At 38.2% G+C, this 26029-nt stretch overlaps 1 protein-coding gene across 4 annotated transcripts in view; it reads right to left on the bottom strand.

Moving 5' to 3' along the window:
• Positions 1–26029, bottom strand: part of sh3rf3 (SH3 domain containing ring finger 3) — a 377685-nt gene that overhangs the window by 317947 nt on the left and 33709 nt on the right. The gene's annotated exons all lie outside the window — the stretch shown is intronic.

Here is a 26029-nt window from a genome sequence, read left to right as displayed (position 1 = left end):
ATTACATTTTATCCCAGTATAAATCCTCAGCTTATGTTATAGCATTGGGATTTCCTTTCTGCCATATTGTTATGACAGGCTGAAAGGTTGATTTCAGGAGTTTGACCCTGACCTGCAGTGTGATTATATGGGCTTCACCATCTTTGTTCCTGGCAGTCAACAATAAAAGCAGCTGCCAAATAAATGATGCAGTTACAAGGCTGGGAAATCTGCTGCTGGAAAGGTGATGCAGGAAGAAGAACTTTAGATTTCCCTGGAGGAGATGGGACCTGTGCTGGTCAGCTTGGTTGCACCAAAATATGTGCCAGGATTGATTTCTTTTTGGTGTAATTTGCGAGTGCTGTTAGGGAGAGTTGAAAATAACATGTCAGTGCTGTATGAACCCAGGGGGGATATAATCAAGGAGCACCAAGGTGAATATAGAATATTGGTTGAGACCCATGGCATGAGACTTGAAAATATTAAGATATAAGGTGTTTAGAGTATGAGAAGATTTGTAGCTCAGGTTGTGGATGCATTTGTTGACTTGTTCGCTGAGCTGGTAAGTTTGTTTGTAGACATTTCATTACCATGCAAGGTAACATCATCAGTGTGCCCCTGGTGAAGCGTTGGTGTCCTGTCCCACTTGCTGTTTGTGTGTCTGGTTCTGCTGGGGTTCGTGGTGTCATTTCCAGTTTGTTGTTGGTATATGGGGTCCAAACCTATATGTTTGTTAATGGTGTTCCAGGTTGAGTGCGAGGCTTCCAGGAATTCCCATGCATGCCTCTGTTTGGCTTGTCCTCGGATGGATTTGTTGTCCCAGTCGAATTGGTGTCCTTCATTGTCTATGTAAAATGATGCAAGTGATAGCTGGTCATGTCTTTTGGTGGCTAGTTGGTGTTTGTGCACCCCGTTGGCTAATTTTCTTCTTAGCCAAAACACTACATAGGGCAAACAGGAAGGAAATTAGCCAACAGGGTACATGAACACCAACTAGCCACGAAGAGATATGACCAGCTATCACGTTTGTCACTTCACACAGACAGCGAAGGACACCAGTTCGACTGGGACAACAAATCTATCCAAGGACAAGCCAAACAGAGACATGCATGGGAATTCCTGGAAGCCTGGCACTCAACCTGGAATTCCATTAACAAACAAGTAGATTTGAACCCCGTATACCAACAACAAAACTGGAAATGACAGCACTAACCCCAGCAGAACCAGACACATAAATAGCAAGTGGGACAGAACCCCAATGCTTCATCGCATTGATGATGTTACCTTGCGTGGTGACGAAATGTCTGCGAACAAACTGACCAGCTCAGCGAACAAGTCAGCAACGTCATAGAAAGTGTGTTCAGAAGGGAAAAAGTAATAAAGTCTGAATGGGGTTACTGAACATACATGAGAATGTTGCAGATATGTCGAGGCAGAATCTATTTGGCCAGAGCCCAGAAACAAAAGGCTGTAATTACCTTGCTCAGTGTAATCTACAGCCACCAATTAGTGACAATAATGTAAGGGAACAAAGTTGTAAGGAAATTAGTGAGGCTCAAGAACTATAGAATAGTTATAATGGAGGACTTCAATTATCTTGGGCTTGTACTCACTGGAGTTCAGAAGAATGAGCAAAGGGATCTATTTGAGGTTTATAAAATGCTAAAGGGGATTGATAGGGTGGATATTGAACAGATGTTCCCCCTTATGGGACAGTCTCAAACAGTCTCAAAGAGATCATACATATATAGTGTGAAAGGAGTTGGATTCAAACTAAGATGAGGAGAAATTACTTCTCTGAGAGGGTTGTGAATCTGTGGAACTCACTGCCACCAAGAGTGCAGTGCAGGCAGAATCAATCAACAGACTCAAGAAAGAAATAGATATGTTTCTGATGAAAAGCGGGATAAAGGACTACAGGGAGCAGGCAGGAAAGTGGAGGTGAGACCAGGATAAGATCAGCCATGATCATGTTAAATGGCAGAACAGGTTCGAAGGGCTGAATTGCCTACTCCCACTCCTAATTCCTATGTTCCTATGTTGTTCCATCTGAATAGAGAATTGGGTGGTGGTAGTGTAAAGGGCAGAGAGGGAGAAGAGTTCCTAGAATGTGTTCAAGAAAATTTGCTACAGCAGTCCAACTAAAAAGGAAGCACTGCTGGGCCTATTTCTTCAGAATGAGCTGAGGTAAGTGAGTCAGTAGGATAAATATAGGGGTTGACAGCAATCATGAGGTTTAGTTGGTTATGGAAAAGAAGAAGCAACAATCTACAGTTAAAGTAATTAAAGGGAGGAAAACCAAATTCAAAGAGATGAAAATGAATCTGGGAGAGATAAACTGGAATCAAGCTAAACTGTAATTGAACAAGGGGCTGTCTGTAATGGGATGTGTGAGGGAATTTAGGCACAGTCAAGGTATATTCCAAAGAAAGAAAAATGTGACACAAACAAATTCAGCATTCCCTGGATATTGAAAGAAAGAGAGAATAGGTTGAAGTAGGAATAGTGTGCTTATGACAGATGCCAGGTAGATAATAGAACTGAGAACCAGTCTCAGTAGGCAAGACTTAGAGGTGATTTGGAGGTGCCGGTGTTGGACTGGGGTGTACAAGGTTAAAAAATCACACAACACCAGGTTATAGTCCAACAGGCTTATTTGGAAGCATTAGCTTTTGGGTTGCTGCTCCTTTATCACCCATACTCCACAACCACCTGATGAAGGAGCAGCGCTCCAAAAGCTAGTGCTTCCAAATAAACCTGTTGGACTATAACCTGGTGTTGTGTGATTTTCAAGATTCAGAGGGAAAGGGAAAAACCAACTAGGAGAATCAAAGAGACAGTATGAAAAGAGAGTGGTGGCCAACATAAAAGGGAATCCCAAGGGCTTCTATGAACATATAAATTAAAGAAAAGGTGGAAAAAGGAGGAGTGGAGCTGATAAGGGAACAAACAAAAAGGAACTTTCTGTGGAATCGGAGGCATTGTTTTAAATGAATACTTTGCAAATGTCTTTACCAAAGAAGATACTACTCAGATCCTGGTAAAAAATCAAGGAAGTAATTTAACCACTTGAAGTGTTTAACATTGTTTCGGAGGTGGTAGGGAATAAGCTGTACCTAGAGTGCCTAGAGTACCTAGAGTCTGTACCTAGAGTAAATAATCACTAAGATTGATTGAGGTATATCAAGGATACTGAGAGAAATAAGGATGGAAATTAGGGACATTTTCCAACCTCTTAAATTTTAGGATGGTGTCAGAGAACTGGAAAATTACAAATCTTACACCCCTGTATGAAAAAGATATAAAGACAAGCTCAACAACTAAAGCCAGGCAGTTTAAACATTTGTGGTGAGGATATTGCAAGAAATAATAATTCAGGACAAAGTGAATATTTATTTGGTATAGATGGGTTAATTAAGGAGAGCCAGCATGGCTTTACATATTATGTTTAACTCAGTGCAATTTTCTGGTGAGGAAATTGAGAAGGTTGATGAGGATAGCACTGTTTCTGGGGTGTACACTGACTTTCAAGAGGTATGTCATAAGGTGTTGCACAATATATATGTGAACATACTCATGGTTCATGAAATAAAAGGGACAGTAGCAACATGAATACAAAATGGGTAGAAACTGAATCACTGCTATGAAATTACATTAGGCCATAATTTTTTTAGTCCCTTCACTAGGTTCCCTAGCCCTTTTTCTATTTCACCTCATCTCCTCCTCCACCCAGTACCCCATATATAGCAATACATGATGTGAGCTGATTCACTTTGGAAGAAGGAACAAGACATGGGAGTATTCAATGACTGGCAAGACACTAGGATGCTCGGGAGGGTCTGGGGATACTTGTCCACAGATCCATCAAAGTGGTTGGACAGGTTAATAGGTAGTTAAGAAGGCATATAGGATGCTTGCCTTTATTGGTCACAGCATACATTATAAGAGAAGGGAGATCATGTTAGAGCAATATAGACTTTGGTTAGGCCACAGATAAAGCACTGAATGCAGTTCTGGTCACTATACTATAGGAAGGATGTGATTGCACTGGAGGGGGTGCAAAGGAGTTTCACCAGGATGTTGCATTGGATGGAGCATTTCAGCTGAAATGAAGCTCGAGTTGTCTTTTCCTTTGGAACAGGGAAGTTTAGTGGGGGGCCAGACAGAGGTGTAGTTGATTATGAGGAATATGGCCAAGGCATATAGAAAGTAGTGATTTCCTTTAGTCACAAGGCTAATAACAAGGGGGCATAATTTTCAAGTGAAAGGCAAAAGGTTTGAGGGGATTTGAGGAAACGCTTTTTCATCCAGGCGATGTTGGGGGTCTGGGGTGCACTGCCTGGGAGGATAGTTGAGCCTGGAAATCTCAAAACCTTTAACAAGTACCTGGATGAGCACTTGAGAAGTTCATAACATTAAGGCTATGGGCCTAGTGTGAGAAAGTGTGATTAAAATAGGAAGTAGTAGTTTCTGGCAGAACACGTGAAGAATAAATTAATAAAACATATATTCAAAGATTGCCAAGATCTCATATGTCAAGCACTGAAGCCTGATGTTAATTCACTCACCACTTTAGGTACCAGCTCCTAGGACCATGAAGATTAGGAATTTGCTAAAATAAGAATGAGAGCCTTTTCACACCCTGCTGGATTCAGTCAAACTGCATTAGTAGCTGCAGCATGAAAACACTCATCCCTTGCACCTTTTAAAAACCACTGCTTTTTTGCTCATGGTGACAGATTGGCATGCTCCCATTTGTTATTAATTGTCCAAGCAGACAACATGAAATGGTGTTAGCCAGATTTGTAGTCAACATTCACCATTGTAAGCTCCTCTAAGCAGACTTTAGAAGGAGTACAATATAACTATGTAGGTCAAGGCCTAAATCATTATCTTGTATTGTATGAAATAGGTTTAGGAGTTCACTCAATAGTTTGAAAAAGCATCCTGCATCCTCCAAGTATTTTCATTTGAATTTGGTAAATGCCAGAAACACAGCTCAAATAATTTGTTCGTTGACCAATGTTGATTACTTAATTCTTTCTTAAGGTTCTACAAACAACTGAATAGTGTTAAGTTCTCAAATTTCATTGGTACTTTCCTGGACATTGTTACCCTGTAGCTACCAAACAAAGGCATTGTCCTGAGGATGATATAGATTCCCTCAAGGTCATTTTACATTTGTTGGATGGGTCACCAAATCAATATCTTGTCTCCATTCAAAGATGCACTCATTGATGAACGATTGAGAAAATCATTAATAGAGACTTCAGTCCATGTACCCTTCCCACTTTTCTGAAACAGCCTCCAGTATTTACAAAGTTAAAAATCACACAACACCAGGTTATAGTCCAACAGGTTTAATTGGAAGCACACTAGCTTTCGGAGCGACGCTCCTTCATCAGGTGTACACCCCAGTCCAACACCGGCATCTCCGAATCCAGTATTTACAGGAGAGAGTTAAGGCAAAGGGCAATTCACATAAATCATCTTCAGCACAATGCACAATTCACACAGTTGAACTAAATTGGCTTAACATGGTAATTTACTGAGGAGCACGCAAGAACTTACAGTTGATGGCACTCACAAAACACAAAATTGTTTTCTGTCATTTCTTTCCTGCTTCCAAGTGCAGTTCTACCTTGGTTCAGGTTTGAAGATTTTCAAGTTGCAATTTCCCCGAACTGACTTATTGTTGTTCCAATTTGAGAATTAATGGAATATTTGGATTTCCTGGGGATAGACAGAAGTTATCAAGCAGAACTTCTGTGGAACATCTTAAAATGAATTACACCAAAAACGTATCTTTCTCATATTCACAGATATCTATGATATTTTCTGCTGCCCATAATGTGCTTTATTGATCAGGAAAAATAGAATCAACATCCAGGATTCAATAAAAACTGTAAATGCAACTGGCAAAGCCTGTGCAAAGATCTTTTAGAAAGACAATTCAGTTTTGAGTGATAGTGCTGCATTGTCTTTGCACTCCAGCGCCCAGAAATAATGCTTAAATTTGACAATATTACACTCTCTAATTCTGGAAGGTGAGGGGTGTGGGGAGGGGAGGAGGAGCGGCAGGGTTGATCAGGCCCTACCTGATCACTTAAATGAATTTCTTATGAGATGTTAAACATGGGCCCAATTGAAAAGATCCCAGGATATCTTCATGAAATACTGGAGATTTATTTTTGAGTCCAACATTTGTTTCTTGAGCAACAGCATGAAAATCCAAAATGAGGCACACACCTGATGTGGAACCAGATTGCCATTCCTTCAATTGTTGTAGGATCCCTTCCAAACAGCACAGTGAATGTACCTACACCTCAGGGACTGCAGCAGTTCAAGAAGACAGGTCTCCAAAGTTGTGTAGCTCCTAAGATTTCTCCAAATTCAGATCTCACTGCTATACCATAGATCCACACAGTGAAAAGAGTTAAGGTGTGTATTGCTCACCATCGTCTTTTCAATTCCCAGATACTATCAGTTCTGAGCAAGGGTCACTGAACCTGAAACATTAACTCTGGTTTCTCTCCAAGATGCTGTTGAGCCTTTCCAGCAATTTTGGCTTTCATTTCTTCTCAAGGGCAATCAGGAATTGACAATAATTGCTGACCCAGCCAGCAATGCCCACATTCCATGAATAAATTCAAATCGGCAGTAGCTAAATATTGAGTTAAATTGATTTTTAATGTTGAGAGGTGGATGTCTGCCAGAATAATGGATTCTGGCAACTTTAATATTCTAGCAAAGATACCTCGCAGTTTTATCTGGAATCCTCTCACTCAGGTGTCAACAAAGATTACCTCAGGGCTCTGAGTTGGTCATTTTATCTGCTTTCAATATGATGTTTCATTTTCTTGAATTTATTTGATTTGTAAAATGTGGTTTCCCATTCCCCGAAATGAAAGTATTATATGTTTTCGGATTAGTAACAGGCCGGATGTTGTGTGTCCATACCTTGTGCATTTTTTGCAGGAGGGGTTACGTAATATAGGGAGGGTACCCACGCCACACTACACATGCATTCACCCCCCACCCCACCCCACCCTCCCACCACTCCACCTCTGAGGGGCAGAGGTCCTACTCAGTGCTTGTTTAGCCTGCCCAGAGTGCATTCTGGCTGTAGGGCAGGCTTCTAACTAGCTGCTGATTTTTCTCCCAGTGGGGTGGAGGTAAGGAACCATCATCCAGTAATTTCCAGCCTAATGTATCATGATCTGGATACTTCATTGGCTATATTATGCTTTTAGATCTTCTAAAGTCATGTAGAGTACTATGTAATTGAAAATCCCTTTTTATTTATTAACTGGTCTCTTCCTAAACAACTACTTTACAGAGTTTCTTTCTTATAGCTTGAAATAATCTAGGCCAAGTTTATATCCAACAGCTATTTGCATCTGAAAGATTCAATGTGTGTGAAATAACTCTATTTAAAAGTATAGTTCTTTGAATTAGCCACATTTTCCTGACAGATTTCTGCAATTGGTTTCCACTATATGCCCACAAAACAAAATGACTTCAGCTCAAAACCATTTATTTGACTATTCATTCTCAGCACTAACTTCCAATGGCCACTCAGAGAAAACAGCACAGGCCATTCAGAAGCTGCAGAATTGAGCTGCGGCAAGAGTCAACCTTTTCAGGGTAATTGGGAGAGAAAATCATCTAACCCTAACTCTGCAGCAGTAATTTGACACTCAAGCACATCCTGTCCTTCTGTTTGATAGTGGAATTTAGTGGAATACATAATATAAAGAATGCTGCACTTCAAATACTTTGTAAGCACTACATTTAAAACTTTTAATACAAGTCCATCAGTCACAAGCTGCATTAATGAACAAGACTGAAGGTGGACCTCATTGAATGAGTTCCCTGATTGAGGCTGTTAACCCCATCCAATCAGGGAGCCCTGGCTGACAGATATAAACAGGAGTGGCAGAAGTTCTGTTCATTCTGACAGCTGGTTCTGACAAAGCCAAACCAGTCTCAAGTACTATGCATGTGTAAATAAAGGGTGACTTGGTGACAGGATACCGGCCTCTGTGGAATTATTTTAATGATTTTCTCAAAGACAATGCACTAAATCCCAGGAGAAGAAGCTTTCCACTTGACCCTCCGAGAGAAACACTGGTAGCTACAGCCTGGCAGGAAGATAACCCAAGAAATATGTCTTAAGGTCATTACTAACAGCAAAGTATACAATGTAATGATTCCCAGTGAAGGAAAATACAGGAGTAATAGTTTGGAAGGATTCAGATTGTGAAAAATGGGCTTTTAAATCATATGTTGTCATCTTTAGTAATGTGGATTAGACAGGAAGTGTGACACATACAACTTCACATAAACACAGATTTCACTAGCGTAGAGGTTGAATAGACTAAACAGGTCATGGTCATGACAACTTCCTAAAAGTAATCCATTTCAGTAACATGAAATGGTTTTTATTCAGTACCATCAAGGTAACTTTCAGAGAGAATGACATTAAAATCTGCACAGCATCCCACCAATATCAATGGTGAAAATGTGTTTTTTAAACAGTGCAGTATTATGTGGGAACTCACAGTATCGTATTTTCTCAGAATTATTTTCATATCAGTCAGTCTTTGTGTCAGAATGGATCCAAGCCACTATCAAGATATAAGAAGACTATCTCCTGGAAGAATTAAAGGAGTGCTATGTTAACATCCCTCTAGCACATTAAAACTAGGCTCCTATTAGAATTTAAGGTCAACAATAAACTAATGTCGCATTCACACTTACACTTAAAGAAACTCTCATGTAAACCTGGAGAAATCTGAAAAATAATTGAACTTGGACTCACGAATCAAGCTCAATAAATACGAAACCAAGATATGATGTAGTCTCTCTCCCCATCACACCTCTGGCATCTCCTTCTACCTGGAGACAACTACAAAGATTTGGTGTTCAGCATTTCACTTTTTGGAGAGAGAGAATAAAATGGCCAAGGTTTCTCCTGCTGATGGGTATCCATTGAATATTGTCGTGAAGTGAATATGCAAAGACGATATTTTCCACACCATCAAATAGCTCACTGATAGTCAATATCTACACATGAACAATAGAACATTTGGGAAAGTCATTTCCAATGCCTATGAAATGATACTGAAGCTAGAACGAGCTGCCACACTGGTGTGCCATCCAAAGACTGTTTCCTTTTCTTTACTGACAATCTTACGTATTCACAGGTCAAAATGTTTCAGTTACTATACAAATATGCAGAGTTCTTTCCCTCTGACACATTCCGCCTGGTGATTTTTAACGTAAATGCAGCACAGGTCATTTCTGACATTCTCAGCAGTAAACATTCATCAGTTTCTCTTTGTCTCACTGTAAGAAATATTAAATCTAGTAGCAAGATGTTCTGAACAAGCACTCAGAAAGTGTCAGCTACAGGTTATGAAATTATAAAGACATAAAATCTCTTGTAAACATGATGTAGGGGACCCATAAGAATATACTGTGCCTTGCTGTGTGGTTAAGGGAAGACATAATGGGAGCTAATCAGAAAGGCACATAATCATCATGGGTGTTTTAAATCTACATATAGACTGGAAAGATATCATATAGGCAAAAGCAACCTAAGTGAGGAGTTCATAAAATGGTTTTGCAAATTTCTTAGAGTAGCACTTTCTATAGTCAACTGTAAACTAAGTGTGGTATTCTGTAATAAGATTCACTTAATGAATGATATCACAGTGAAGGTCGCAACAATCATATGATGATTTAGGTCTAGAAAGAGAGTGGGTTCAAGTATTTAAATATACATAAGGGCAATTATTAAGGCATAGAAGCAACACTAGCTAAAGATGAACTGGAAAATTAGGTTAAGGGATAGGTTAAGAGAGATGTAGTGGCATGGATTTAAGAGAATATTCTAGAATACACAGAATATATTCCAACAAAAAACATCGTTCTTGGTTACTAAAACAGATGTTAAAGATAGTATTAGACAGAAAAGGAAAAGCATATAATTGTGCAAATTACTGATGGCAGGTCAGAAGATTGGATATGATATGAAAAGCAAAGCATGATTTAAGTTTAATAAGGAAGGAAAGAAATGTAGAGTACAAGAGAAAGCTCACAATAAAAATGTATAGGAAAGAGTGTGTTTTTATAAAAGAGTTAAAGTGAGCATTGGTTTTATAGAAAATGAGTTTGGGGAATGAGAATTCGAAACAAGGTGGCAGCTGAATGGAACAGGTATTCTGCATCAATCTTACTTACAGAGAATATGTTACATCACAGAAATAGCTGGAAATCAGGAAATGGAAGAGAGACTGAAATTCAGAAAAATCACAATCATCAGGGAAGTGGAACAGAGCAAATTGTTAGAGCTGGGGGCTGACTGCGTTCTCATGGGCTTTATTGTAAGAGTATAAAAAATAGTCACCAGTGACATAGTTAATGCATTTTGAAATATTAAAACCATTCACTAAATTCAGTGAAGGCTCTATTAGGTTGGAAAGAAGTGAATGCAACTCTAACTCAAAAAAGGAATGGAGACAGAAAGCAGGAAACTGCACATTAACAAATGCCAGAGGAAATATGTTTGAACTTCTAAAGATATTATGGCAAAGCATTTGGATAGATTCAAGGTAGTTAACCAGAGTCAACATGGGTTTTGAAAGGTAAATCACATTTAACCAATATATTGGAGTTTTTTGAGCGATTAACACATGCTGAGGATAAAGGGGAACCAATGGACATAATGTATTTGTACTTCCAGAAGGTATTGGATAAAGTACCTCAAAGTTTATTGTCAAAAATAATAGCTCCTGGTATAAGGGATAACATGCTGAAATAAATAGAATATTGTTTCCTGTTAGCGAGCCAGACAGGAAGCATAAATATTCTTCTGATTAGCAAACTGTAATGAGTAGTATCCCACGGCGACCAGTGCTGGGCTCTCAACTTCTAATGATTTATATATGTAAATGATTCGGATGAAGAGAGTGAAGATATGGTTACTAAATTTGCTGATAGCATAAAGATAGGCAGTAAATTGTGAATAGGACATAATAAGGTTACAAAAGCACACAGGCAAGTTAAAGAGATGGACAAAAATGTAGTAAACAGACTATAATGTGGCAAAAGTTAAATTGTTCATTTTGACAGGAAAAACATAAAAGCATAATCTCTAAACAGTGAGAGATGACAGAGCTCTGAGATGTAGAGAGCTCTGAGATGTAGAGAGATCTGGATATGCGAATGCATAAATCACAAAAGGTTAAATGTAGGTACATCAAGAAATTAAGCAAGCAAATAAAATATTATTTATTAGGAGGGGAATTTAATACAAAGCTCAGAAGGCAATACTTTAATTATACATGTCACTGGTGAGATCACATCCAGAATATTGTGTACCTCATCAGTTTCCTTATTTCAAAAGAATGTAAATGTATTGGAAGAATTGCAGAGATAATGTATTAGATTAATGGCTGGAATGTGAGGGTTTTGTAATGAGTAAAGGTTGAACAGGGTAGACTTGCAACCACTGGAGTTTACAATTGTATGAGGCAATTTGGTACAAATTCCTAAGGAGTCTTGATGGTTCGATGTGTAGAGGATCTGTCTTGCGGGAGAACTTTGAACTAAAGTTCACTCTTTCAAATAAGAGATGAGGTGAAACATTTTGTTTCAGGGTCATGAGGTTTTGGGGCTCCCTTTCTCAAAAGAAGTGGGGCAAAACATTTGAGTATATTTAAGGCAGAAGTCCTTGATAAACAACAGGATGAAAGTTCACTGGGAGTAGGTAGGTCTCTTGCAATATGTTTTATGCCAATAAAGACTGAGTTCAAGCCATATTAGTCAAGTAGAAAGCAAGGTCAAGGATGATCTTCAAGTTTAGGCTTCCTTAGATCTGTTTACTGCATATTATTACAAAATATAACTATACATGGTAATCACAGATGTACCAGGCTTTAATCTTACTGTTACATTATTTAAAGACTATTCTCTACATATATTTCTCTCTAATACACTCTTCTTTCTCTCTATCAATCAATCTCTTATCTAGCTATCTAACATTGCCTGCATTGTGCTATTTATGCCCATTGGGGAGCAGCACTGTGATATTATCCCTAGATTGCTCAAGGTCTTAAATATCTATGCAATATGACCCCTTCCACATTTGTATACAAATGTTAATCATTCTCAGATGGGTTACTTAGATTACTTCTTTGTAAAACATTTACTATCCAATTGTATGCTCATCTCTCCTGTCCTTTCCAAATAATTGACTTGTTTCATCTGTGTCAATGGGTTGCTAAGGAATATAGGACAAGAAATATAAACACTTGAAACAAAGTTGGTGAGCTTTTTAACCCTCCTGATTTCCTTTAGCTGAGAGATTTAATTAGTCTGGCAGCCAGATCCCACACCCTGAATGTGCAGTACTTGTGGAGATGTGTTGTACTGTTGTAGCTGTAGGAGTGCATGAGGAAATTATGTTGCTTATTTTTCTCTACCAACAGCAGTTGGATCATGTGATGGCATAACTTCCAAGAAAAGAGTGGTATTGTTCAAATGCACATAGCTAGTTGTTTTTCAACCAAAACTTGCCTTTAGAGTATTGACCTGTTCAATGTTCAGTTCCAATGCATAAATGTATATGTTATCTTGAAAACAATTTAGTTTGATATGTTCTGTTGACTGTAGCATATCTTCACTAAGTGACCTAAATGAAAATATTGTTGGAGTAAGACCGGGAAGTTTGGATTTCACTGGTGGTATTTGGATTCTAAACACAATTGGTACTTACATTGTTTAGGAATTCACTTTGGTGTCATTACATGTGGTATATTTTTCAGATGACAGGTCTGTCTAGTCAAATTAAGTAATCAACATTGTAGAATATTCCACATGAAAATAGAATTTATGTTGCATAATGCTTCTTGAACAATTTCATAAATTTAGTATCCACTGGATTTTGATCTGCTCGTTCTAGTGAGTTAGGTCCTCGTTTGACTGAAGTAGTGCAGTGACTGATTTTATCCTACAAACTAATGACAAGTCTGTTACAAATGAGCTGCTGCTGTAAGATTTCACAATTGCATGGTTAAGATAGTACATACAGGTTGTTAATGAAGTTATCTACAGATTCTTCCAGGAACACTTTTGAACTGTGATCTCACCAACACCTTAGGTATTCTTGAAATATTGACCAAAAACTCTTATAAAAGTTGTCAAATGTAATTTGTTTCTCATTGATCTATTATCTATGTAACATGTGCTGTGATGCTCTTTGCATGTCACAGAAAAGCATGCTGACCTGTTCCGTATTTGATTTAGTCTCCAATCCAGAAGCTGTATGAAACCTCAGGAATTGTGTTTTGCCCATTCATAAATTTGCTTATCTATCAAATGGTTCTGATAGCTGGAATTTCTCTGGTGGAAAGATCAGTATTGGCAAATCTTGTTACATTGAGTGACTGTTGGTATATACTTTAAGAGAAAATTTGGATAATGATTGTTAGGATTTTGCTTTCCTTTGATGATACCCATTGTTTAGCCTTGTATTTTTAAGTTGTTGAATCCTTGCTGCTATAAAGATTGTTAATGGTGCTAAATCCGAAGACTGTTAACGTTTCTATTGGTTTAAATATTGTTTCAATATGAAGTTTGTTTTTTATTACCATTATGATGCCTCACTAGATATGAAATTACGATATACCTTTTGTAAAACGGTAGAGTATTTCCAAAAGATCTGTCCATAGAAATCTTCTCAAAGTAGCTTGAATCAATAAGATTCAATGAGGGCGGCACGGTGGCACAGTGGTTAGCACTGCTGCCTCACAGCACCAGAGACCTGGGTTCAATTCCCGCCTCAGGCGACTGACTGTGTGGAGTTTGCACGTTCTCCCCGTGTCTGCGTGGGTTTTCTCCGGGTGCTCCGGTTTCCTCCCACCATCCAAAGATGTGCAGGGTCAGGTGAATTGGCCATACTAAATTGTCTGTAGTGTTAGGTAAGGGGTAAATGTAGGGGTAGGGTATGGGTGGGTTTCGCTTCGGCCGGTCGGTGTGGACTTGTTGGGCCGAAGGGCCTGTTTCCACACTGTAATCTAATCTAATCTAATCTAAGATGTTTGACTATCAAACATGGCTACCATTATGTTATTTTTGCACAAAATTCATTACTATATAATCAAATGTGTACTCTTTCTTTCAACTATGATGCTTTTAATAAACAAGTAGAAAATCATAAAACTTTGAGTTACTGAATAAAATTTATATTTTACCCAAACCACTGAAATAATAAAGATTTAACTTCACTGTTATGGCTCTGAAACTTTGCATTTCCAGAAACAATTCTTATTCCTGATTTTTTTCCAGTTAGTTTATTTTAAGCCTCTTTCTAATGAATTTGCTTACTGTTAAATTTGTCATTGAGTAAACAGTCTAATCCTGCTAAATCACTGTCAGAAATCTCTAAACAAAGCTAAGAGGTAGAGTTCAAGCTTTTCCTCTCAGATTAAATCTGCTCTGAATATCCAGTAATTGGTCTCATTTGTGAGTGAGTGCTCAATCTAAATTTATCCTCTACACTGAAAGTAGACTTTTACTCCTCTCACAGCCTTTTCCCCTAGGAGTTTGCTTCCCCTAATACTGGTTGCAGAAGGCTTTTATTGACTTACAGTTGTCTTTGGTGGTTTCTCCGCAGTAGCTTTCTGTTCATTTCGGTGACTCTTCTGCCTGTTAACTGGTCTTAAATTATGTACCAACTTTTTTTTTTAACAGAAGTGCCATTTTTCAGTTTTTCTGTTCTCCAGATGACTTCAGATCTGCTTCTAGATCTTCATTAATGAAACAGTTTTCTCAGCAATAGATGCTGTCACTGCCACTATCTTTAGTTGCGTTGTTTTAAACTCAAGTATCAGAGTTTGGATTCAAGGCAGACTGATTAAGGAGGTGGACAACTATCTTCAGACTTAGCCTTCTTTAGAAATCTGTTTATTGCATATTCATGTTAATTAAAACTTTACATGGTAATCAGGTATAAAATGTAGGATTAGCAGGTCCTAATATTATTGTTATGTTATTGAAACACAATCTCCTGTGTGTGTTTCTGTCTATCTAATCCATTCTCATTTTATTTCTCATTCAACATTCTAATTAACCGACCAACTCTATCCACACTGTGCTATTTACACCCAATGCGGATCACCTCCCTGATAATATCAATGTTGCGCCAGGATTGAAAATCCTTACACAACAGCAGTAATGTGGGATAATCAGATCAGCCGTGGTCTTAGTGAATGACAAAACAGCTTTAAAGAGTTGAGTGGCCTACTCCTGTTCCTAGATCATGCATTCCTTAGTTTGAGTAACCAAGTACCTGCTTTGTTAACATGTAAATGGAATAGAGATGCAATATTTTGAAACATTTCCCAAAAACTCCTCACTTTTTCCATTTTGCAGCTGCCAGATCTGAATAATAGCTGCTCTGTTTTCTTTTTAAATACAGTATTCACAGTTACATCTGGTATACTGTTAAAAAGGAATGTTATCTTTCTCGCTTTTTTTGTTGCTTTAAATCCATTTATGTTTTTTTTCTGCTCTCCAGTCTCTTTCCATCATAAACCACTTCCTTACTTGAGAATAATCAGCTCACCATTTCCCAGGCATCTTGTAATACGGACTACCTCATCTGCAAAGCTGAAATAAAATTATTTTATACCTTCCAATTCACAAAGAAAATCCTCTCAAATTTTTGACCGCAATATGTTTTCACTCTGAATGGACCGAGAAAGGATGAATGATAGGCTCTTGCCTTATTTTGAAAAATACTTAATATAATCGGGCTGTTGTCTCCACACCTCATTAGTTTAAAGACTTAGCAGAAAGCCCGTGTGACGCTGCATTAAGCACAGACTCCGATGTGATTTTTCACACAGTGAACTGGTGGGGTAGACCTATGGACATACCACAAGCTTTGCTACAAAGAGGCATGAAAATCATCCCTGTGAAAAGTTTCAGAGGTGCTCTGCAAAGATCCAGGAATGGCTTACTCACAGACTCGCTCAGCCAATAAAGGATGCAAATTGTAGGGAAAAATCATCTGGGCAGAGGGTAGAAAGGAAGTTTTACTCACATCTTTTAAGAGAGGGGAAGACATAGTTTGGATATTTAGGAAAGCAAATTAACTGGAACTGCATTCATTAGGAATGCCCATACTACATGCCTTGTGTCTCAAAATACAGAGAATGAAACTTCTCAACACAGTCAGAAAGTATCAATGATATAGAGCTAAACCTTGCAAGGCAAGAGGAGGCAGCTTTGACCTGCCCGCAGGGAGCTAAATCCTTCAAAAGTAACATATCAGTAGATTCTGTCATGATCCCGTCTCTGCCAGGTTTCATTCAGGACAGTTTGAAGGCACACAGGTTAATGACTGGAGCCGTCAGGTAAAGTATTTGAATATTGACATCGGTCATGATGTTTCACTTTGATCAAAGATGCTGCCTTTAACTGCAGGGATTTATTTCCCAAGCTAACCACTGAGCCATCATGCTGCCCTAATTTGAATACACTCAGAGTAGACACCCATATACTTCTGTCTTTCAAGCATTTTCTGCCAGTTCAGAAATCAGCTCAATTTTTTTTAAACTCATATCTATTTTTAAACATGGTGTAAAATTGATTGCTCTGTTCAAATCAGAGTTCAATATTTGTTGTTGACCATCATATGTTTATATAATACAGCTGCACATGCATCTGATACTCTAATATTGCAGTTGAGTAGCTTTAACCCTCAAATTCCCAAACTACATTTTCATGATTGTATGAATGAGAATTTGCACTTGTGACTGTCAAATAAAATGAAGAGGTCTCTTCTTAATCGTTCTCACAGCTATGGCGATCAAGTGGAGACATCTGAAGTGTTTTCCCAAGCCACTCCCACAACATTCTGCAGCAGAAAGTGCACTGATCACCCCCAGCAACATCATTCATTTTTGGACAAACCACCTTTTTTATCCTGACAATGGTCATTAGGCAAGTTCAGTTTGAGGAGATGCTGTAATTCCTCAGTGTCAGACAGCAGCTTATTTATACTGCAACATATGACAATCTGTCATGAAGAGAAAATTAATTTTTTCCACATACATGCTTCAATTTGACACTATAATGACAGTAAAAGCACATTGATCGTGCATATCAAAATTGATTTAATCATAGCAAGTCACAAAGTGGTATTGCTTACTGGTGTATGGGTCTATTTCAAGTCATTCATTTAAAACACTTCAAACTTCCCTTGAGTGTATTAGCCTGCCACATGGGGGTAAAGAAATCCATAAGATGATAGGAAATAGGGACAGAGTAGGTCCTTCAGCCCTTCAAGTCTGTTCCAACCAACTTCTTATCCACTTTCATGCCCTTTCACCATAACCACTGATTCTTACACTGATCGAGAATCTATCACAGCCTTAAATATAGAAAAGGACTCTACCCCACAGCTCTCTGTGGCAAGGAGTTCCAAAAACTCACAACCCTCAGAGAAGAAATTCCTCCTTTTCTCAGTATTAAATTGATGCCCCTTTATTCTGAGACTTTGCTCTCTGATCCTAAACTCTCCTGTGAGGGGAAGCATCCTCTCAACATTTACCCTGTGAAGCCCCTTAACAATTCCATACATTTCAATGAGATCACCTCTTATTCTTCAAAACAGTGAGTAGACCCAACCTGTTTAGCGTCCATTCATTGGACAATCCCTTAATACTGGGGATCATCCTGGTGAACCTTCTCTAAACTGACTCGAATGAAATGATATCCCTCCTTAAGTAAAGGGGACCAAAACTGTTCAGTGCTCGAGATGTAATCTTACCAGCATCTTGCATAATTGCTGTAAGACCTCCCTACTTTTACATTTCAACCCCCTTGAAATAAGAGACAAGATTCTGATAACCTGTTGCATCTGTCTACATTTCACGCACAAGTACCCCTAAGTCTCTTTGCGTTGCAGCTTTCTACAGCTTTTCTCCCTTTAAATAATATTCTAATCTTTCATTTCCTTCCCAAAACGAACACCATTGCATTTTCCCACATTTGTCCATACTCCATTTGTCAACTTTTTGCCCACTTACTTAACCTCTCAGTACCTCTCTATAAAACATATCCTTCTCACAACTTGACTTTCCACCTAGTTTTGTGTTGTCTGCAAATTTGGCTAAAATACATTTGCTTTCTTCCTCTATTAATATACAATATAGATAACTGCAGCCGTAGCACGGATTCCGTGGAACCCCACTGGTTACAGGTCACCAACCTGAAAAAGAACTCATCCACACTCTCTGTTTCCTCAAACACCCTGGGGTCTTATCCTGTTACTTAACCTTTTGAGTTGTATCTTGTCGAAAGTCTTCTAGAAATCCAAATATAATACCTCCAAATATAATACCCCACTATCTACTCTGGCTGAGACTCCATCATAAAAACTCCAAGAAATTAGTCAGACACAATTTCCCTTTCATGAAGCCATGCAAACTTTCCTTGATTTGATTATGGTTTTCTAAATGTGCTGCTATTACTTTCTTAGTACAGTAATTGATTCTAACACTTTTCCAAAAATAATTGGTTAGGCTATTTTGTTTGCCTCCCCCCTTTTTTGAACAGACTGGTATTTTCCAAACAGACTTTTTTCCAAACTGGTATTTTTCCAGAATCCAATGATTTTTTGGTAAATTACAACCAATGCATCCGTTACCACTACCACTGTAGCTATCTCTTTTAGTACCATAAGATGCAAGCCATTAGGTCCAGAGGAATTTAGCCGAAACTCCAAATAATGTTGTTTTGCATTCTCAATATGAAATTATTTACTTTCCAAGTGAATCTGTTAGGACCAACTTTCTGAAGGACCTTGGTGATTCTTCAAACTTTTGAAGATGGCTGATGGGATCATGATTCAGAAGTGCAACTCCCATTTTCAGTGGTAGGGGAAGGAAGGGCATAACATGACCCACACAAGGAAAAGCTAAACTCAGCAAGGCCATTTGGACTTTATCCTGCATTGAAAGTTTCAACCTTTTTTGATATAAGGTGATGTAAGGAAGGGTGGATAAGTTATGCAGATCTGTCAATTTAGTTAAATCCCCAATCCTTTAAAATAAACTTTTTAAAAGCTTGCCTGTATCAGTAAGAGCTGAAACAAATTGTTCAAGGAGATTCAACTGCTGATTGCTAATTTTACCCCAACAAATATCATTATATTATTCATGGTTTGCTCCTTTCCATGACCAACCATTGTTACTGCAGGAGTTGTATGTTCACAGTTTGATTGACAGGTCAAAGAGTTTATTAAAAGTCTTTGATGCAAAGTTATAAATGCAGATCTGTTTTGAAGAGGCATTGAGTATTTGAGGGAATTTTTAAATTTTAAATGGGCTTTTATGAATGAGAAAATGTGTTTATTTATAGTGATGGATGATTTGTGATAGATACTTAGATCTCAATTTTATTTCATTGCCATGAAGCTTTTAGAGGTCTGCCCATGGTGAATTCCAGGTGATTGACATGGAAGGTGTAAAGGCAAAGGGTCATAAGGTGGGGGATATGAGTTAGTATTAAATTGGCATGGAGGCTAGAGGGTGTCATGAGGGAAGGAAGAGATATGAATGGCCATAGATGGTATAAAAACACGTTGGCAATGCATGGGGAGTGGGAAAAATTAAAGCTAGAGTGCCAAACATTTAATAAATCAACAAAGACAAAGCCCTGAAGAACCAAGGCAGGTCATTTGCACAGTGCACCTCAGAATGCTGCCACTCCCTTTTTGAATCTACACATATATAATGGCCAATCATTCTTGTACCATCTCCTGAAACCAGGACCAGCAATTAAATAATGTGGTATAAGTTTATTTATCAGCTATATTGTTTTCTTAATTTATTTCTCTCTCTTTACATTTTTTCTAACAAATTGGATAGGACAATAAAAGGTCTTTCCCTACCATACCCTCAACCCCAGCTGCATTACTAAAATGAATAATTTAGCATCATGTAGGTCATGTTCATTTTATAATCTGACCTGTTAAATCTCACAAGCATCCACTCAAAATATCTCTCTTGACATGGTATATCACTAAAGTTATTTCATAAAAGCCAACTCTCAAGATAGCTGTCAAAATCCATGACTTATGTCAATTTTAACAAGAATAAGTTTCTCTCGGAAAATGACATAATTAAAATACAGATGTGGGGATTGTGTTACATCAGGAACTATGAAAATGTGACTTGAAACAATATCAGTCATCTGAAAAGTATCCGATCCATAACAGGTCATAAGAGTTCTTCATTTTGCCTTTTCTAACGTTTCCAGAGTTCATTTCTGGTTCAACAAGCAGTTATTCCTAAATATAGGGCCTGAAAGAACACCTCTCCATCTCAATAGGTGAACTGAAAGTTAAAAAGAAACTACAGATATATTGGAGAACCACAAAAGAGAAATAGATTCCCATAATTATTGCCCATATTATTGGCGTCACTAACCTGTGGATCACCAAATGATTATTTAAATAATAAGTGAAAAAGCACATGATAAATTTCAGAGCACATAATTTATTTGGTGTTATATTGCTGTATTAGTTGAAACTATTGTAACTATATTGCTATACTCATGTATAGAAAGAATGAATGTGGTGTCATCCAGTACTATAGCCTCCAGAATTTTCTAGTAACTAGAATTTCACCAATTTTACTTTTCATTTTTAGAAAAAAGTCACTTTTAGTGTTCACATGCGCATTCTTTAAAAAGTTATATGATTGTAGCTTTTAAATGTGCAGCTGTTTTAGGCTTTACATTGATACTCTTACCTTATTGGATCTTATCTGGGCTGACACCAATTGTTACAGTTAACCTGAGAATGTAACTTTTAAAAAAGGTTTGTGATTTACATATGAGAAAGTGAAACTATCATGGTCATTCTAACAGATGAGAGACTTAACAAACAATCAAGGTATTTTTCAATGTATAATTTCAGTTACATTACTATAAACTTTTGCTATAAATTCTGTATCTTACAATTGTGTACTCCACAACCACCTGATGAAGGAGCAGCGCTCCGAAAGCTAGTGCTTCCAATTAAACCTGTTGGATTATAACCTAGTGTTGTATAATTTTTAACATTATTGGATCAGTTTTTGTTATTGTGCCTGAGCACTGATATAATGACCAACTGTTGATGAAACTGACAGTTCAATTTCCTGTTAAAAACTGGTCTGAAGGTTGGTGTCAACCTTGTCTTCGGTTGTAGAGGATTAACTGAAGCAGCCCAGTGCTGTTTCTCCTCTGCCTGCAAAAAACAGAGCAGCACCTGGTTGTGGTGCAGAGTAATGCAACTCCCTGATAATTGGCATTTTTAATTAATTGGCACAATCCACTCCATCAGTATGCCAGATAACAAAGATTTCATTGTGAATCCAGAATGTCATTCATTTACTAGTGCATAACAGTTAGTGTAATAAAGCATTGCTCACCAACACATGGCAAGATCTCAGAAATACATTCAATATCTACTCCTTTAACGGTGTCAAATATTGTGATGATTTTGAACTTCTGGGAATCACAACATACATGAATGGCAAAACCACAATCCCCTCAGGAGGCTGGTTAGAAAAGTTAAAGCACATGAGCTAGGTGGTATGTATTAAGGATTGGTTAACAGACAGAAAATAATTAGGCAAAAACACAATCATTTTGTTCAGTGATGTGGATGTGGGGACCAAAGGTAATATTTCCAAATTTGCAGATTACTGCAGAAAACTAAAGGAGAATGTGTACTTTGAGGAAGATGTAAAATAGCTTCAGGAAGATATGGTTCATAAATGGCTAGAACATTACAGGTGGAATATAATGGGGGAAAAATGTGAGATTATCTACTTTGGAAGAAAGACATGCAGACTATTTATTACATGTTAATAGGTTAGAATGTGGAATGGAATTCCCTCCCTCATGCCATTGTGGGTCAACCCATAGCAGGTGGACTGCAGCAATTCAAAGAGCTCATCACCATCTCAAGGGCAACTAGGAACAGGCAATAAATGCTGGCCGGCCATCAATATCCACATCCCACAAATTAATTTTTAAAAGTACAGAAGGACCAACATGTCCTAATGGTAACATCACCTTCAAGGTGCAGCAAGCTCTTAGGAAGGCTAATGTAATGTTAGCCTTTATTGCAAAAGGATTTGAGTACAAGAGTAATGAAGCCTTGCTTCAATGATATACAAGCTTGGTTATAACACACCCATAGTACCATATGTAGTTTTGATCTCCTTATCTCTGAAAACCATGATGAGGAGGTGCCAGTGTTGGACTGCGGTGGACAAAGTTAAAAATCACACAACACCAGGTTATAGTCCAACAGGTTTATTTGAAAGTACTATCTTTCGGAGTGCTGCTCCTTCATCAGGAAGCTAGTGGGGCAGGATCATAAGACACTGACATGTGACGTTTTATAAATTCCTACTTTGGAAATAGAACAAGTCAGACTTAAGATTGGAATACAGACAGACTCTAACTTCACACATTTAATGCATTGCCTGAGCTCAGATGTCACGGTTTTTTATAAAACCTTAAGTTATCTTGGAAATTTGACTTGAAAGTTCTGTGATTTACATATTAATGAATCAAAACCTGCAAACCATTCTAAAAGATGAAAGACTTAACAACAATTTAGGTTTGTTCAATATATCATATCAGTTGCATGACACAATGATCTTCTGCTATAAACTCTGTGCCCTATGACCCTGCCCCACTAGCTACCAGGTGAAGGAGCAGCACTCTGAAAGCTAGTACTTCCAAATAAACCTGTTAGACTATAACCTGGTGTTGTGTGATTTTTAACTTTATCCCTAGAAAGATATAATTACAAAAAGGGAGTACAACAAAGGTACACCAGACTTATTGCCAGGATGGCAAGACCATCCTATGAAGAGAAACATTCGGTAAACTAGGCCTGTACTCTCTAGGGTTTCAAAGAATGAGAGGCAATCTCATTGAAACTTTGAAAATATTTAAAGGGATAGACAAGATATATCAGGTAAGATGTTTCCCCTTTTTGGAAGTCTAGAACCAAGGGGCACAATTTAAAAGTAAAGAGATGTCACCTAGCACCGAGATGAGGAGAAATCTTTTTATTTAATGAGTTGTAAACCTTTAGAATTCGCTATTGCAGTGATAGGTGTTCAGTCTTTGAGTCTGTTTAAAGATAGAGATTGATAAATTTTGATTACCAATGGTATGGCAATTTGGTGGATGTGTTCAATCAGCCATGATTATATTGAATGGTGAGGCAGACTCGACTGACTGCATGATCTACTCCTATCCCTATGTTCCTCTCATCTGAAGTCATGAAGAAAACAGAAAATACAAAAAGTCATTTCTGCAAGTAACATATTTTTGTACATTTCATTCTACAATATTAATTGTTAGAAACTGGCTGTGTTATGGAAAAAGCTGAAAGAAGATAAAATGCTCCAATATTCAGAAACATTCAACTAATCAGACAACAGAATACCAATGAGTACAAACCAGAAATATGCCCCCAGCCTCTTACTGCAAAACTGATCCTCTCAGTGCACTTATATGTTACAAATGACACCATTATCGATTCCACTTCTGACCAGAGAAATGAATACTCAATGTGCAGTTGCAATTTTAAGGCTGCTAAAGGTACAGGCCATGACACCTAAGTGAGCTAGAGAAGGAAGAATCCCAATTTAAATTAAGTGTGTCATGTGCATTGCACAATTCCAAGTTAAACCCAATAGGAGCTGGTTTGAATTTTTTTCCTATCCCTGGACTAGCCTAGCCATTATTCATGAAATTCAACTCCTCCAGTGAACTGTGACTTTAAATCTTTTTGATTGAAATAAAACAGTCTTAAGGAAATAAAATCTGCAGAACTCCTGTCAACAACAAAAATATAATTATACATTTTGGATTGAAATGATAGGATTTAATAATGCCAACATAGACCTTGCACACATAAGCCACGATATTGCAGTCTAATCAAAGTGCACAGAAATTCAATTGAAAATTCAACCCCACAGTTCCATTCCACTGTTAGTTATTTTGAAAAAAAGACACCTTCAAAATCCAATTCATAACTAAAGTTCTAACATTGCCATAATCTTCTCAAAAAATTGTTCAATTTAGATATTTCAAAATGTAATACAAAACCTTCCTCATCTGAAAGAGATAATTATTTACAATTTTAAGGCAAAAGAGAAAGGGGCTCAACATGACTTTCAAATGTTCCCCAGGACATCCAAGTCCTTGTCCATGGAGTAGATGCAAATTTTCCCTGGCCTGCCATGTCCAGGGAAAGGTCAGGAACTGTACAAGGCAGTTCCAGACTGAAGGTGGTTTCCAGTTGCAAAATGGCCTTTCAAAGGTGGCATCTGTGCCAGCATTACCAGTCCATTCTGGGATATCCAAGCCCTGGCGAGTTTTACCAGGTACAGTGAGTGGTAGAAAGGGACTACAATCATATAAGAGGGATGCCATAGCAGTGGGGCAGGTTGTTATGAGGTGAGTTTGGTAAAGATACAGTGAGGAAACACAGTAGACCTCATAGCAAGAGACTCATCTTGAAATTCAGCGAGACAGACACTTGGCTAAAACAATGTAAGATTCAGCACCAAATCTTTTCCTATTGATTGAACCCATGCCGCCCATTGTACATTTTTTAATTAAACTGGAATGTACGTGAAAGAAACATGTTACATTTACGTTCCTTTCTAAATCTCTTTTCGGTTGTCTACTACATAATTACATAGTGTTCATTATACAATGATTTGATATCTATGAAAAAAGAACAATACAGCACAGAAACAGGCCCTTTGGCCCTCCAAGACCACAACACCACATGACACCTTTCTAAACTAAAGACCTTTTGCCTGTAGGTAGTCAATATCTGGCTTCACCACTTCATCGGGCAGTACATTCTAGGCACTTACCACCTTCTGTGTAAAAACCTTGCCTCTAACATCTCGTATAAACTTACCTCCTTTTACTTTAAACCCATGTCCCCTAGTAATTCACATTTCTACATTGGGAAAAAGACACCAACTATTTACTCTAGCCATGCTTATCATAATTTTGTAAACCTTTATCAAGTCATGCCCAACCTTCGATGTTCAAGTGAAGACAAATGATGTTTGTCCAATTTCTCCTCATAGCTAATACCCTTTAAACCAGGCAACATCCTGGGAAACCATTTTGTATTCCCTACAGTATGGAAACAGGCCCTTCAGCCCAACATGTCCACACTGACCCTCCAAAGAGTAACCTACCCAGACCCATTCCTTTACTCTATATTTCCCTCTGACTAATGCACCTAACAGTATGGCCAATTTAGCATGGACAATTCGCCTGACCTGCACATCTTTGGAGTGTGCGAGGAAACCAGAGTACCCAGAGGAAACCCACGCAGACATGGGGAGAACGTGCAAATTCCACATAGGCAGTCAGCCGAGGGGGGAGTCGAACCCAGGTCCCTGGTGCTGTAAGGCAGCAATGCTAACCACTGAGCCATCGTGCCGCCTATTTCTGTACCTTCTCCAACGTCTCCACAATCTTAAGGTGGCATGATGACCAGAACAGTACACAATATTCCAAACGTAGCTACAACATCGATTGGGGCTCTATAACCCAATCAATGAAGACAAGCACGCCATGTGCCTTTTTGACTACCTTATTCACTTGCGTTGCCACTTTCTAGGAACTGTGGACCTGCATGCCTCCATCCTTCTGTATGTTAATATTACAGTGGGTTCTGCCATTTACAGTATACTTCCCTCCTGTACTGGATCTCCCAAAAAGCATCACCTTGCATTTGTCCGGATTAAACTCTCCCTGCCACTTCTCCATGCAATTCTCTCACCTAGCTATATTCTGATGTATCCTCTGGCAATCCTCCTCACTATCCACCACTTCCCCAATTTTTGTATCATCCAAACTTTATTAATTATGCCCCCTACACTCTTCTCCAAATCACTAAAATGTATCACAAACAACAGTCCCAGAA

This window comes from Chiloscyllium plagiosum, unplaced genomic scaffold, assembly GCF_037043375.1.
Source record: "Chiloscyllium plagiosum isolate Xiang-an unplaced genomic scaffold, Cpla_swu_hap1 HiC_scaffold_6, whole genome shotgun sequence".
Lineage (NCBI taxonomy): Eukaryota > Metazoa > Chordata > Chondrichthyes > Orectolobiformes > Hemiscylliidae > Chiloscyllium > Chiloscyllium plagiosum.
This window is presented reverse-complemented; position numbering and strand designations above follow the sequence as displayed.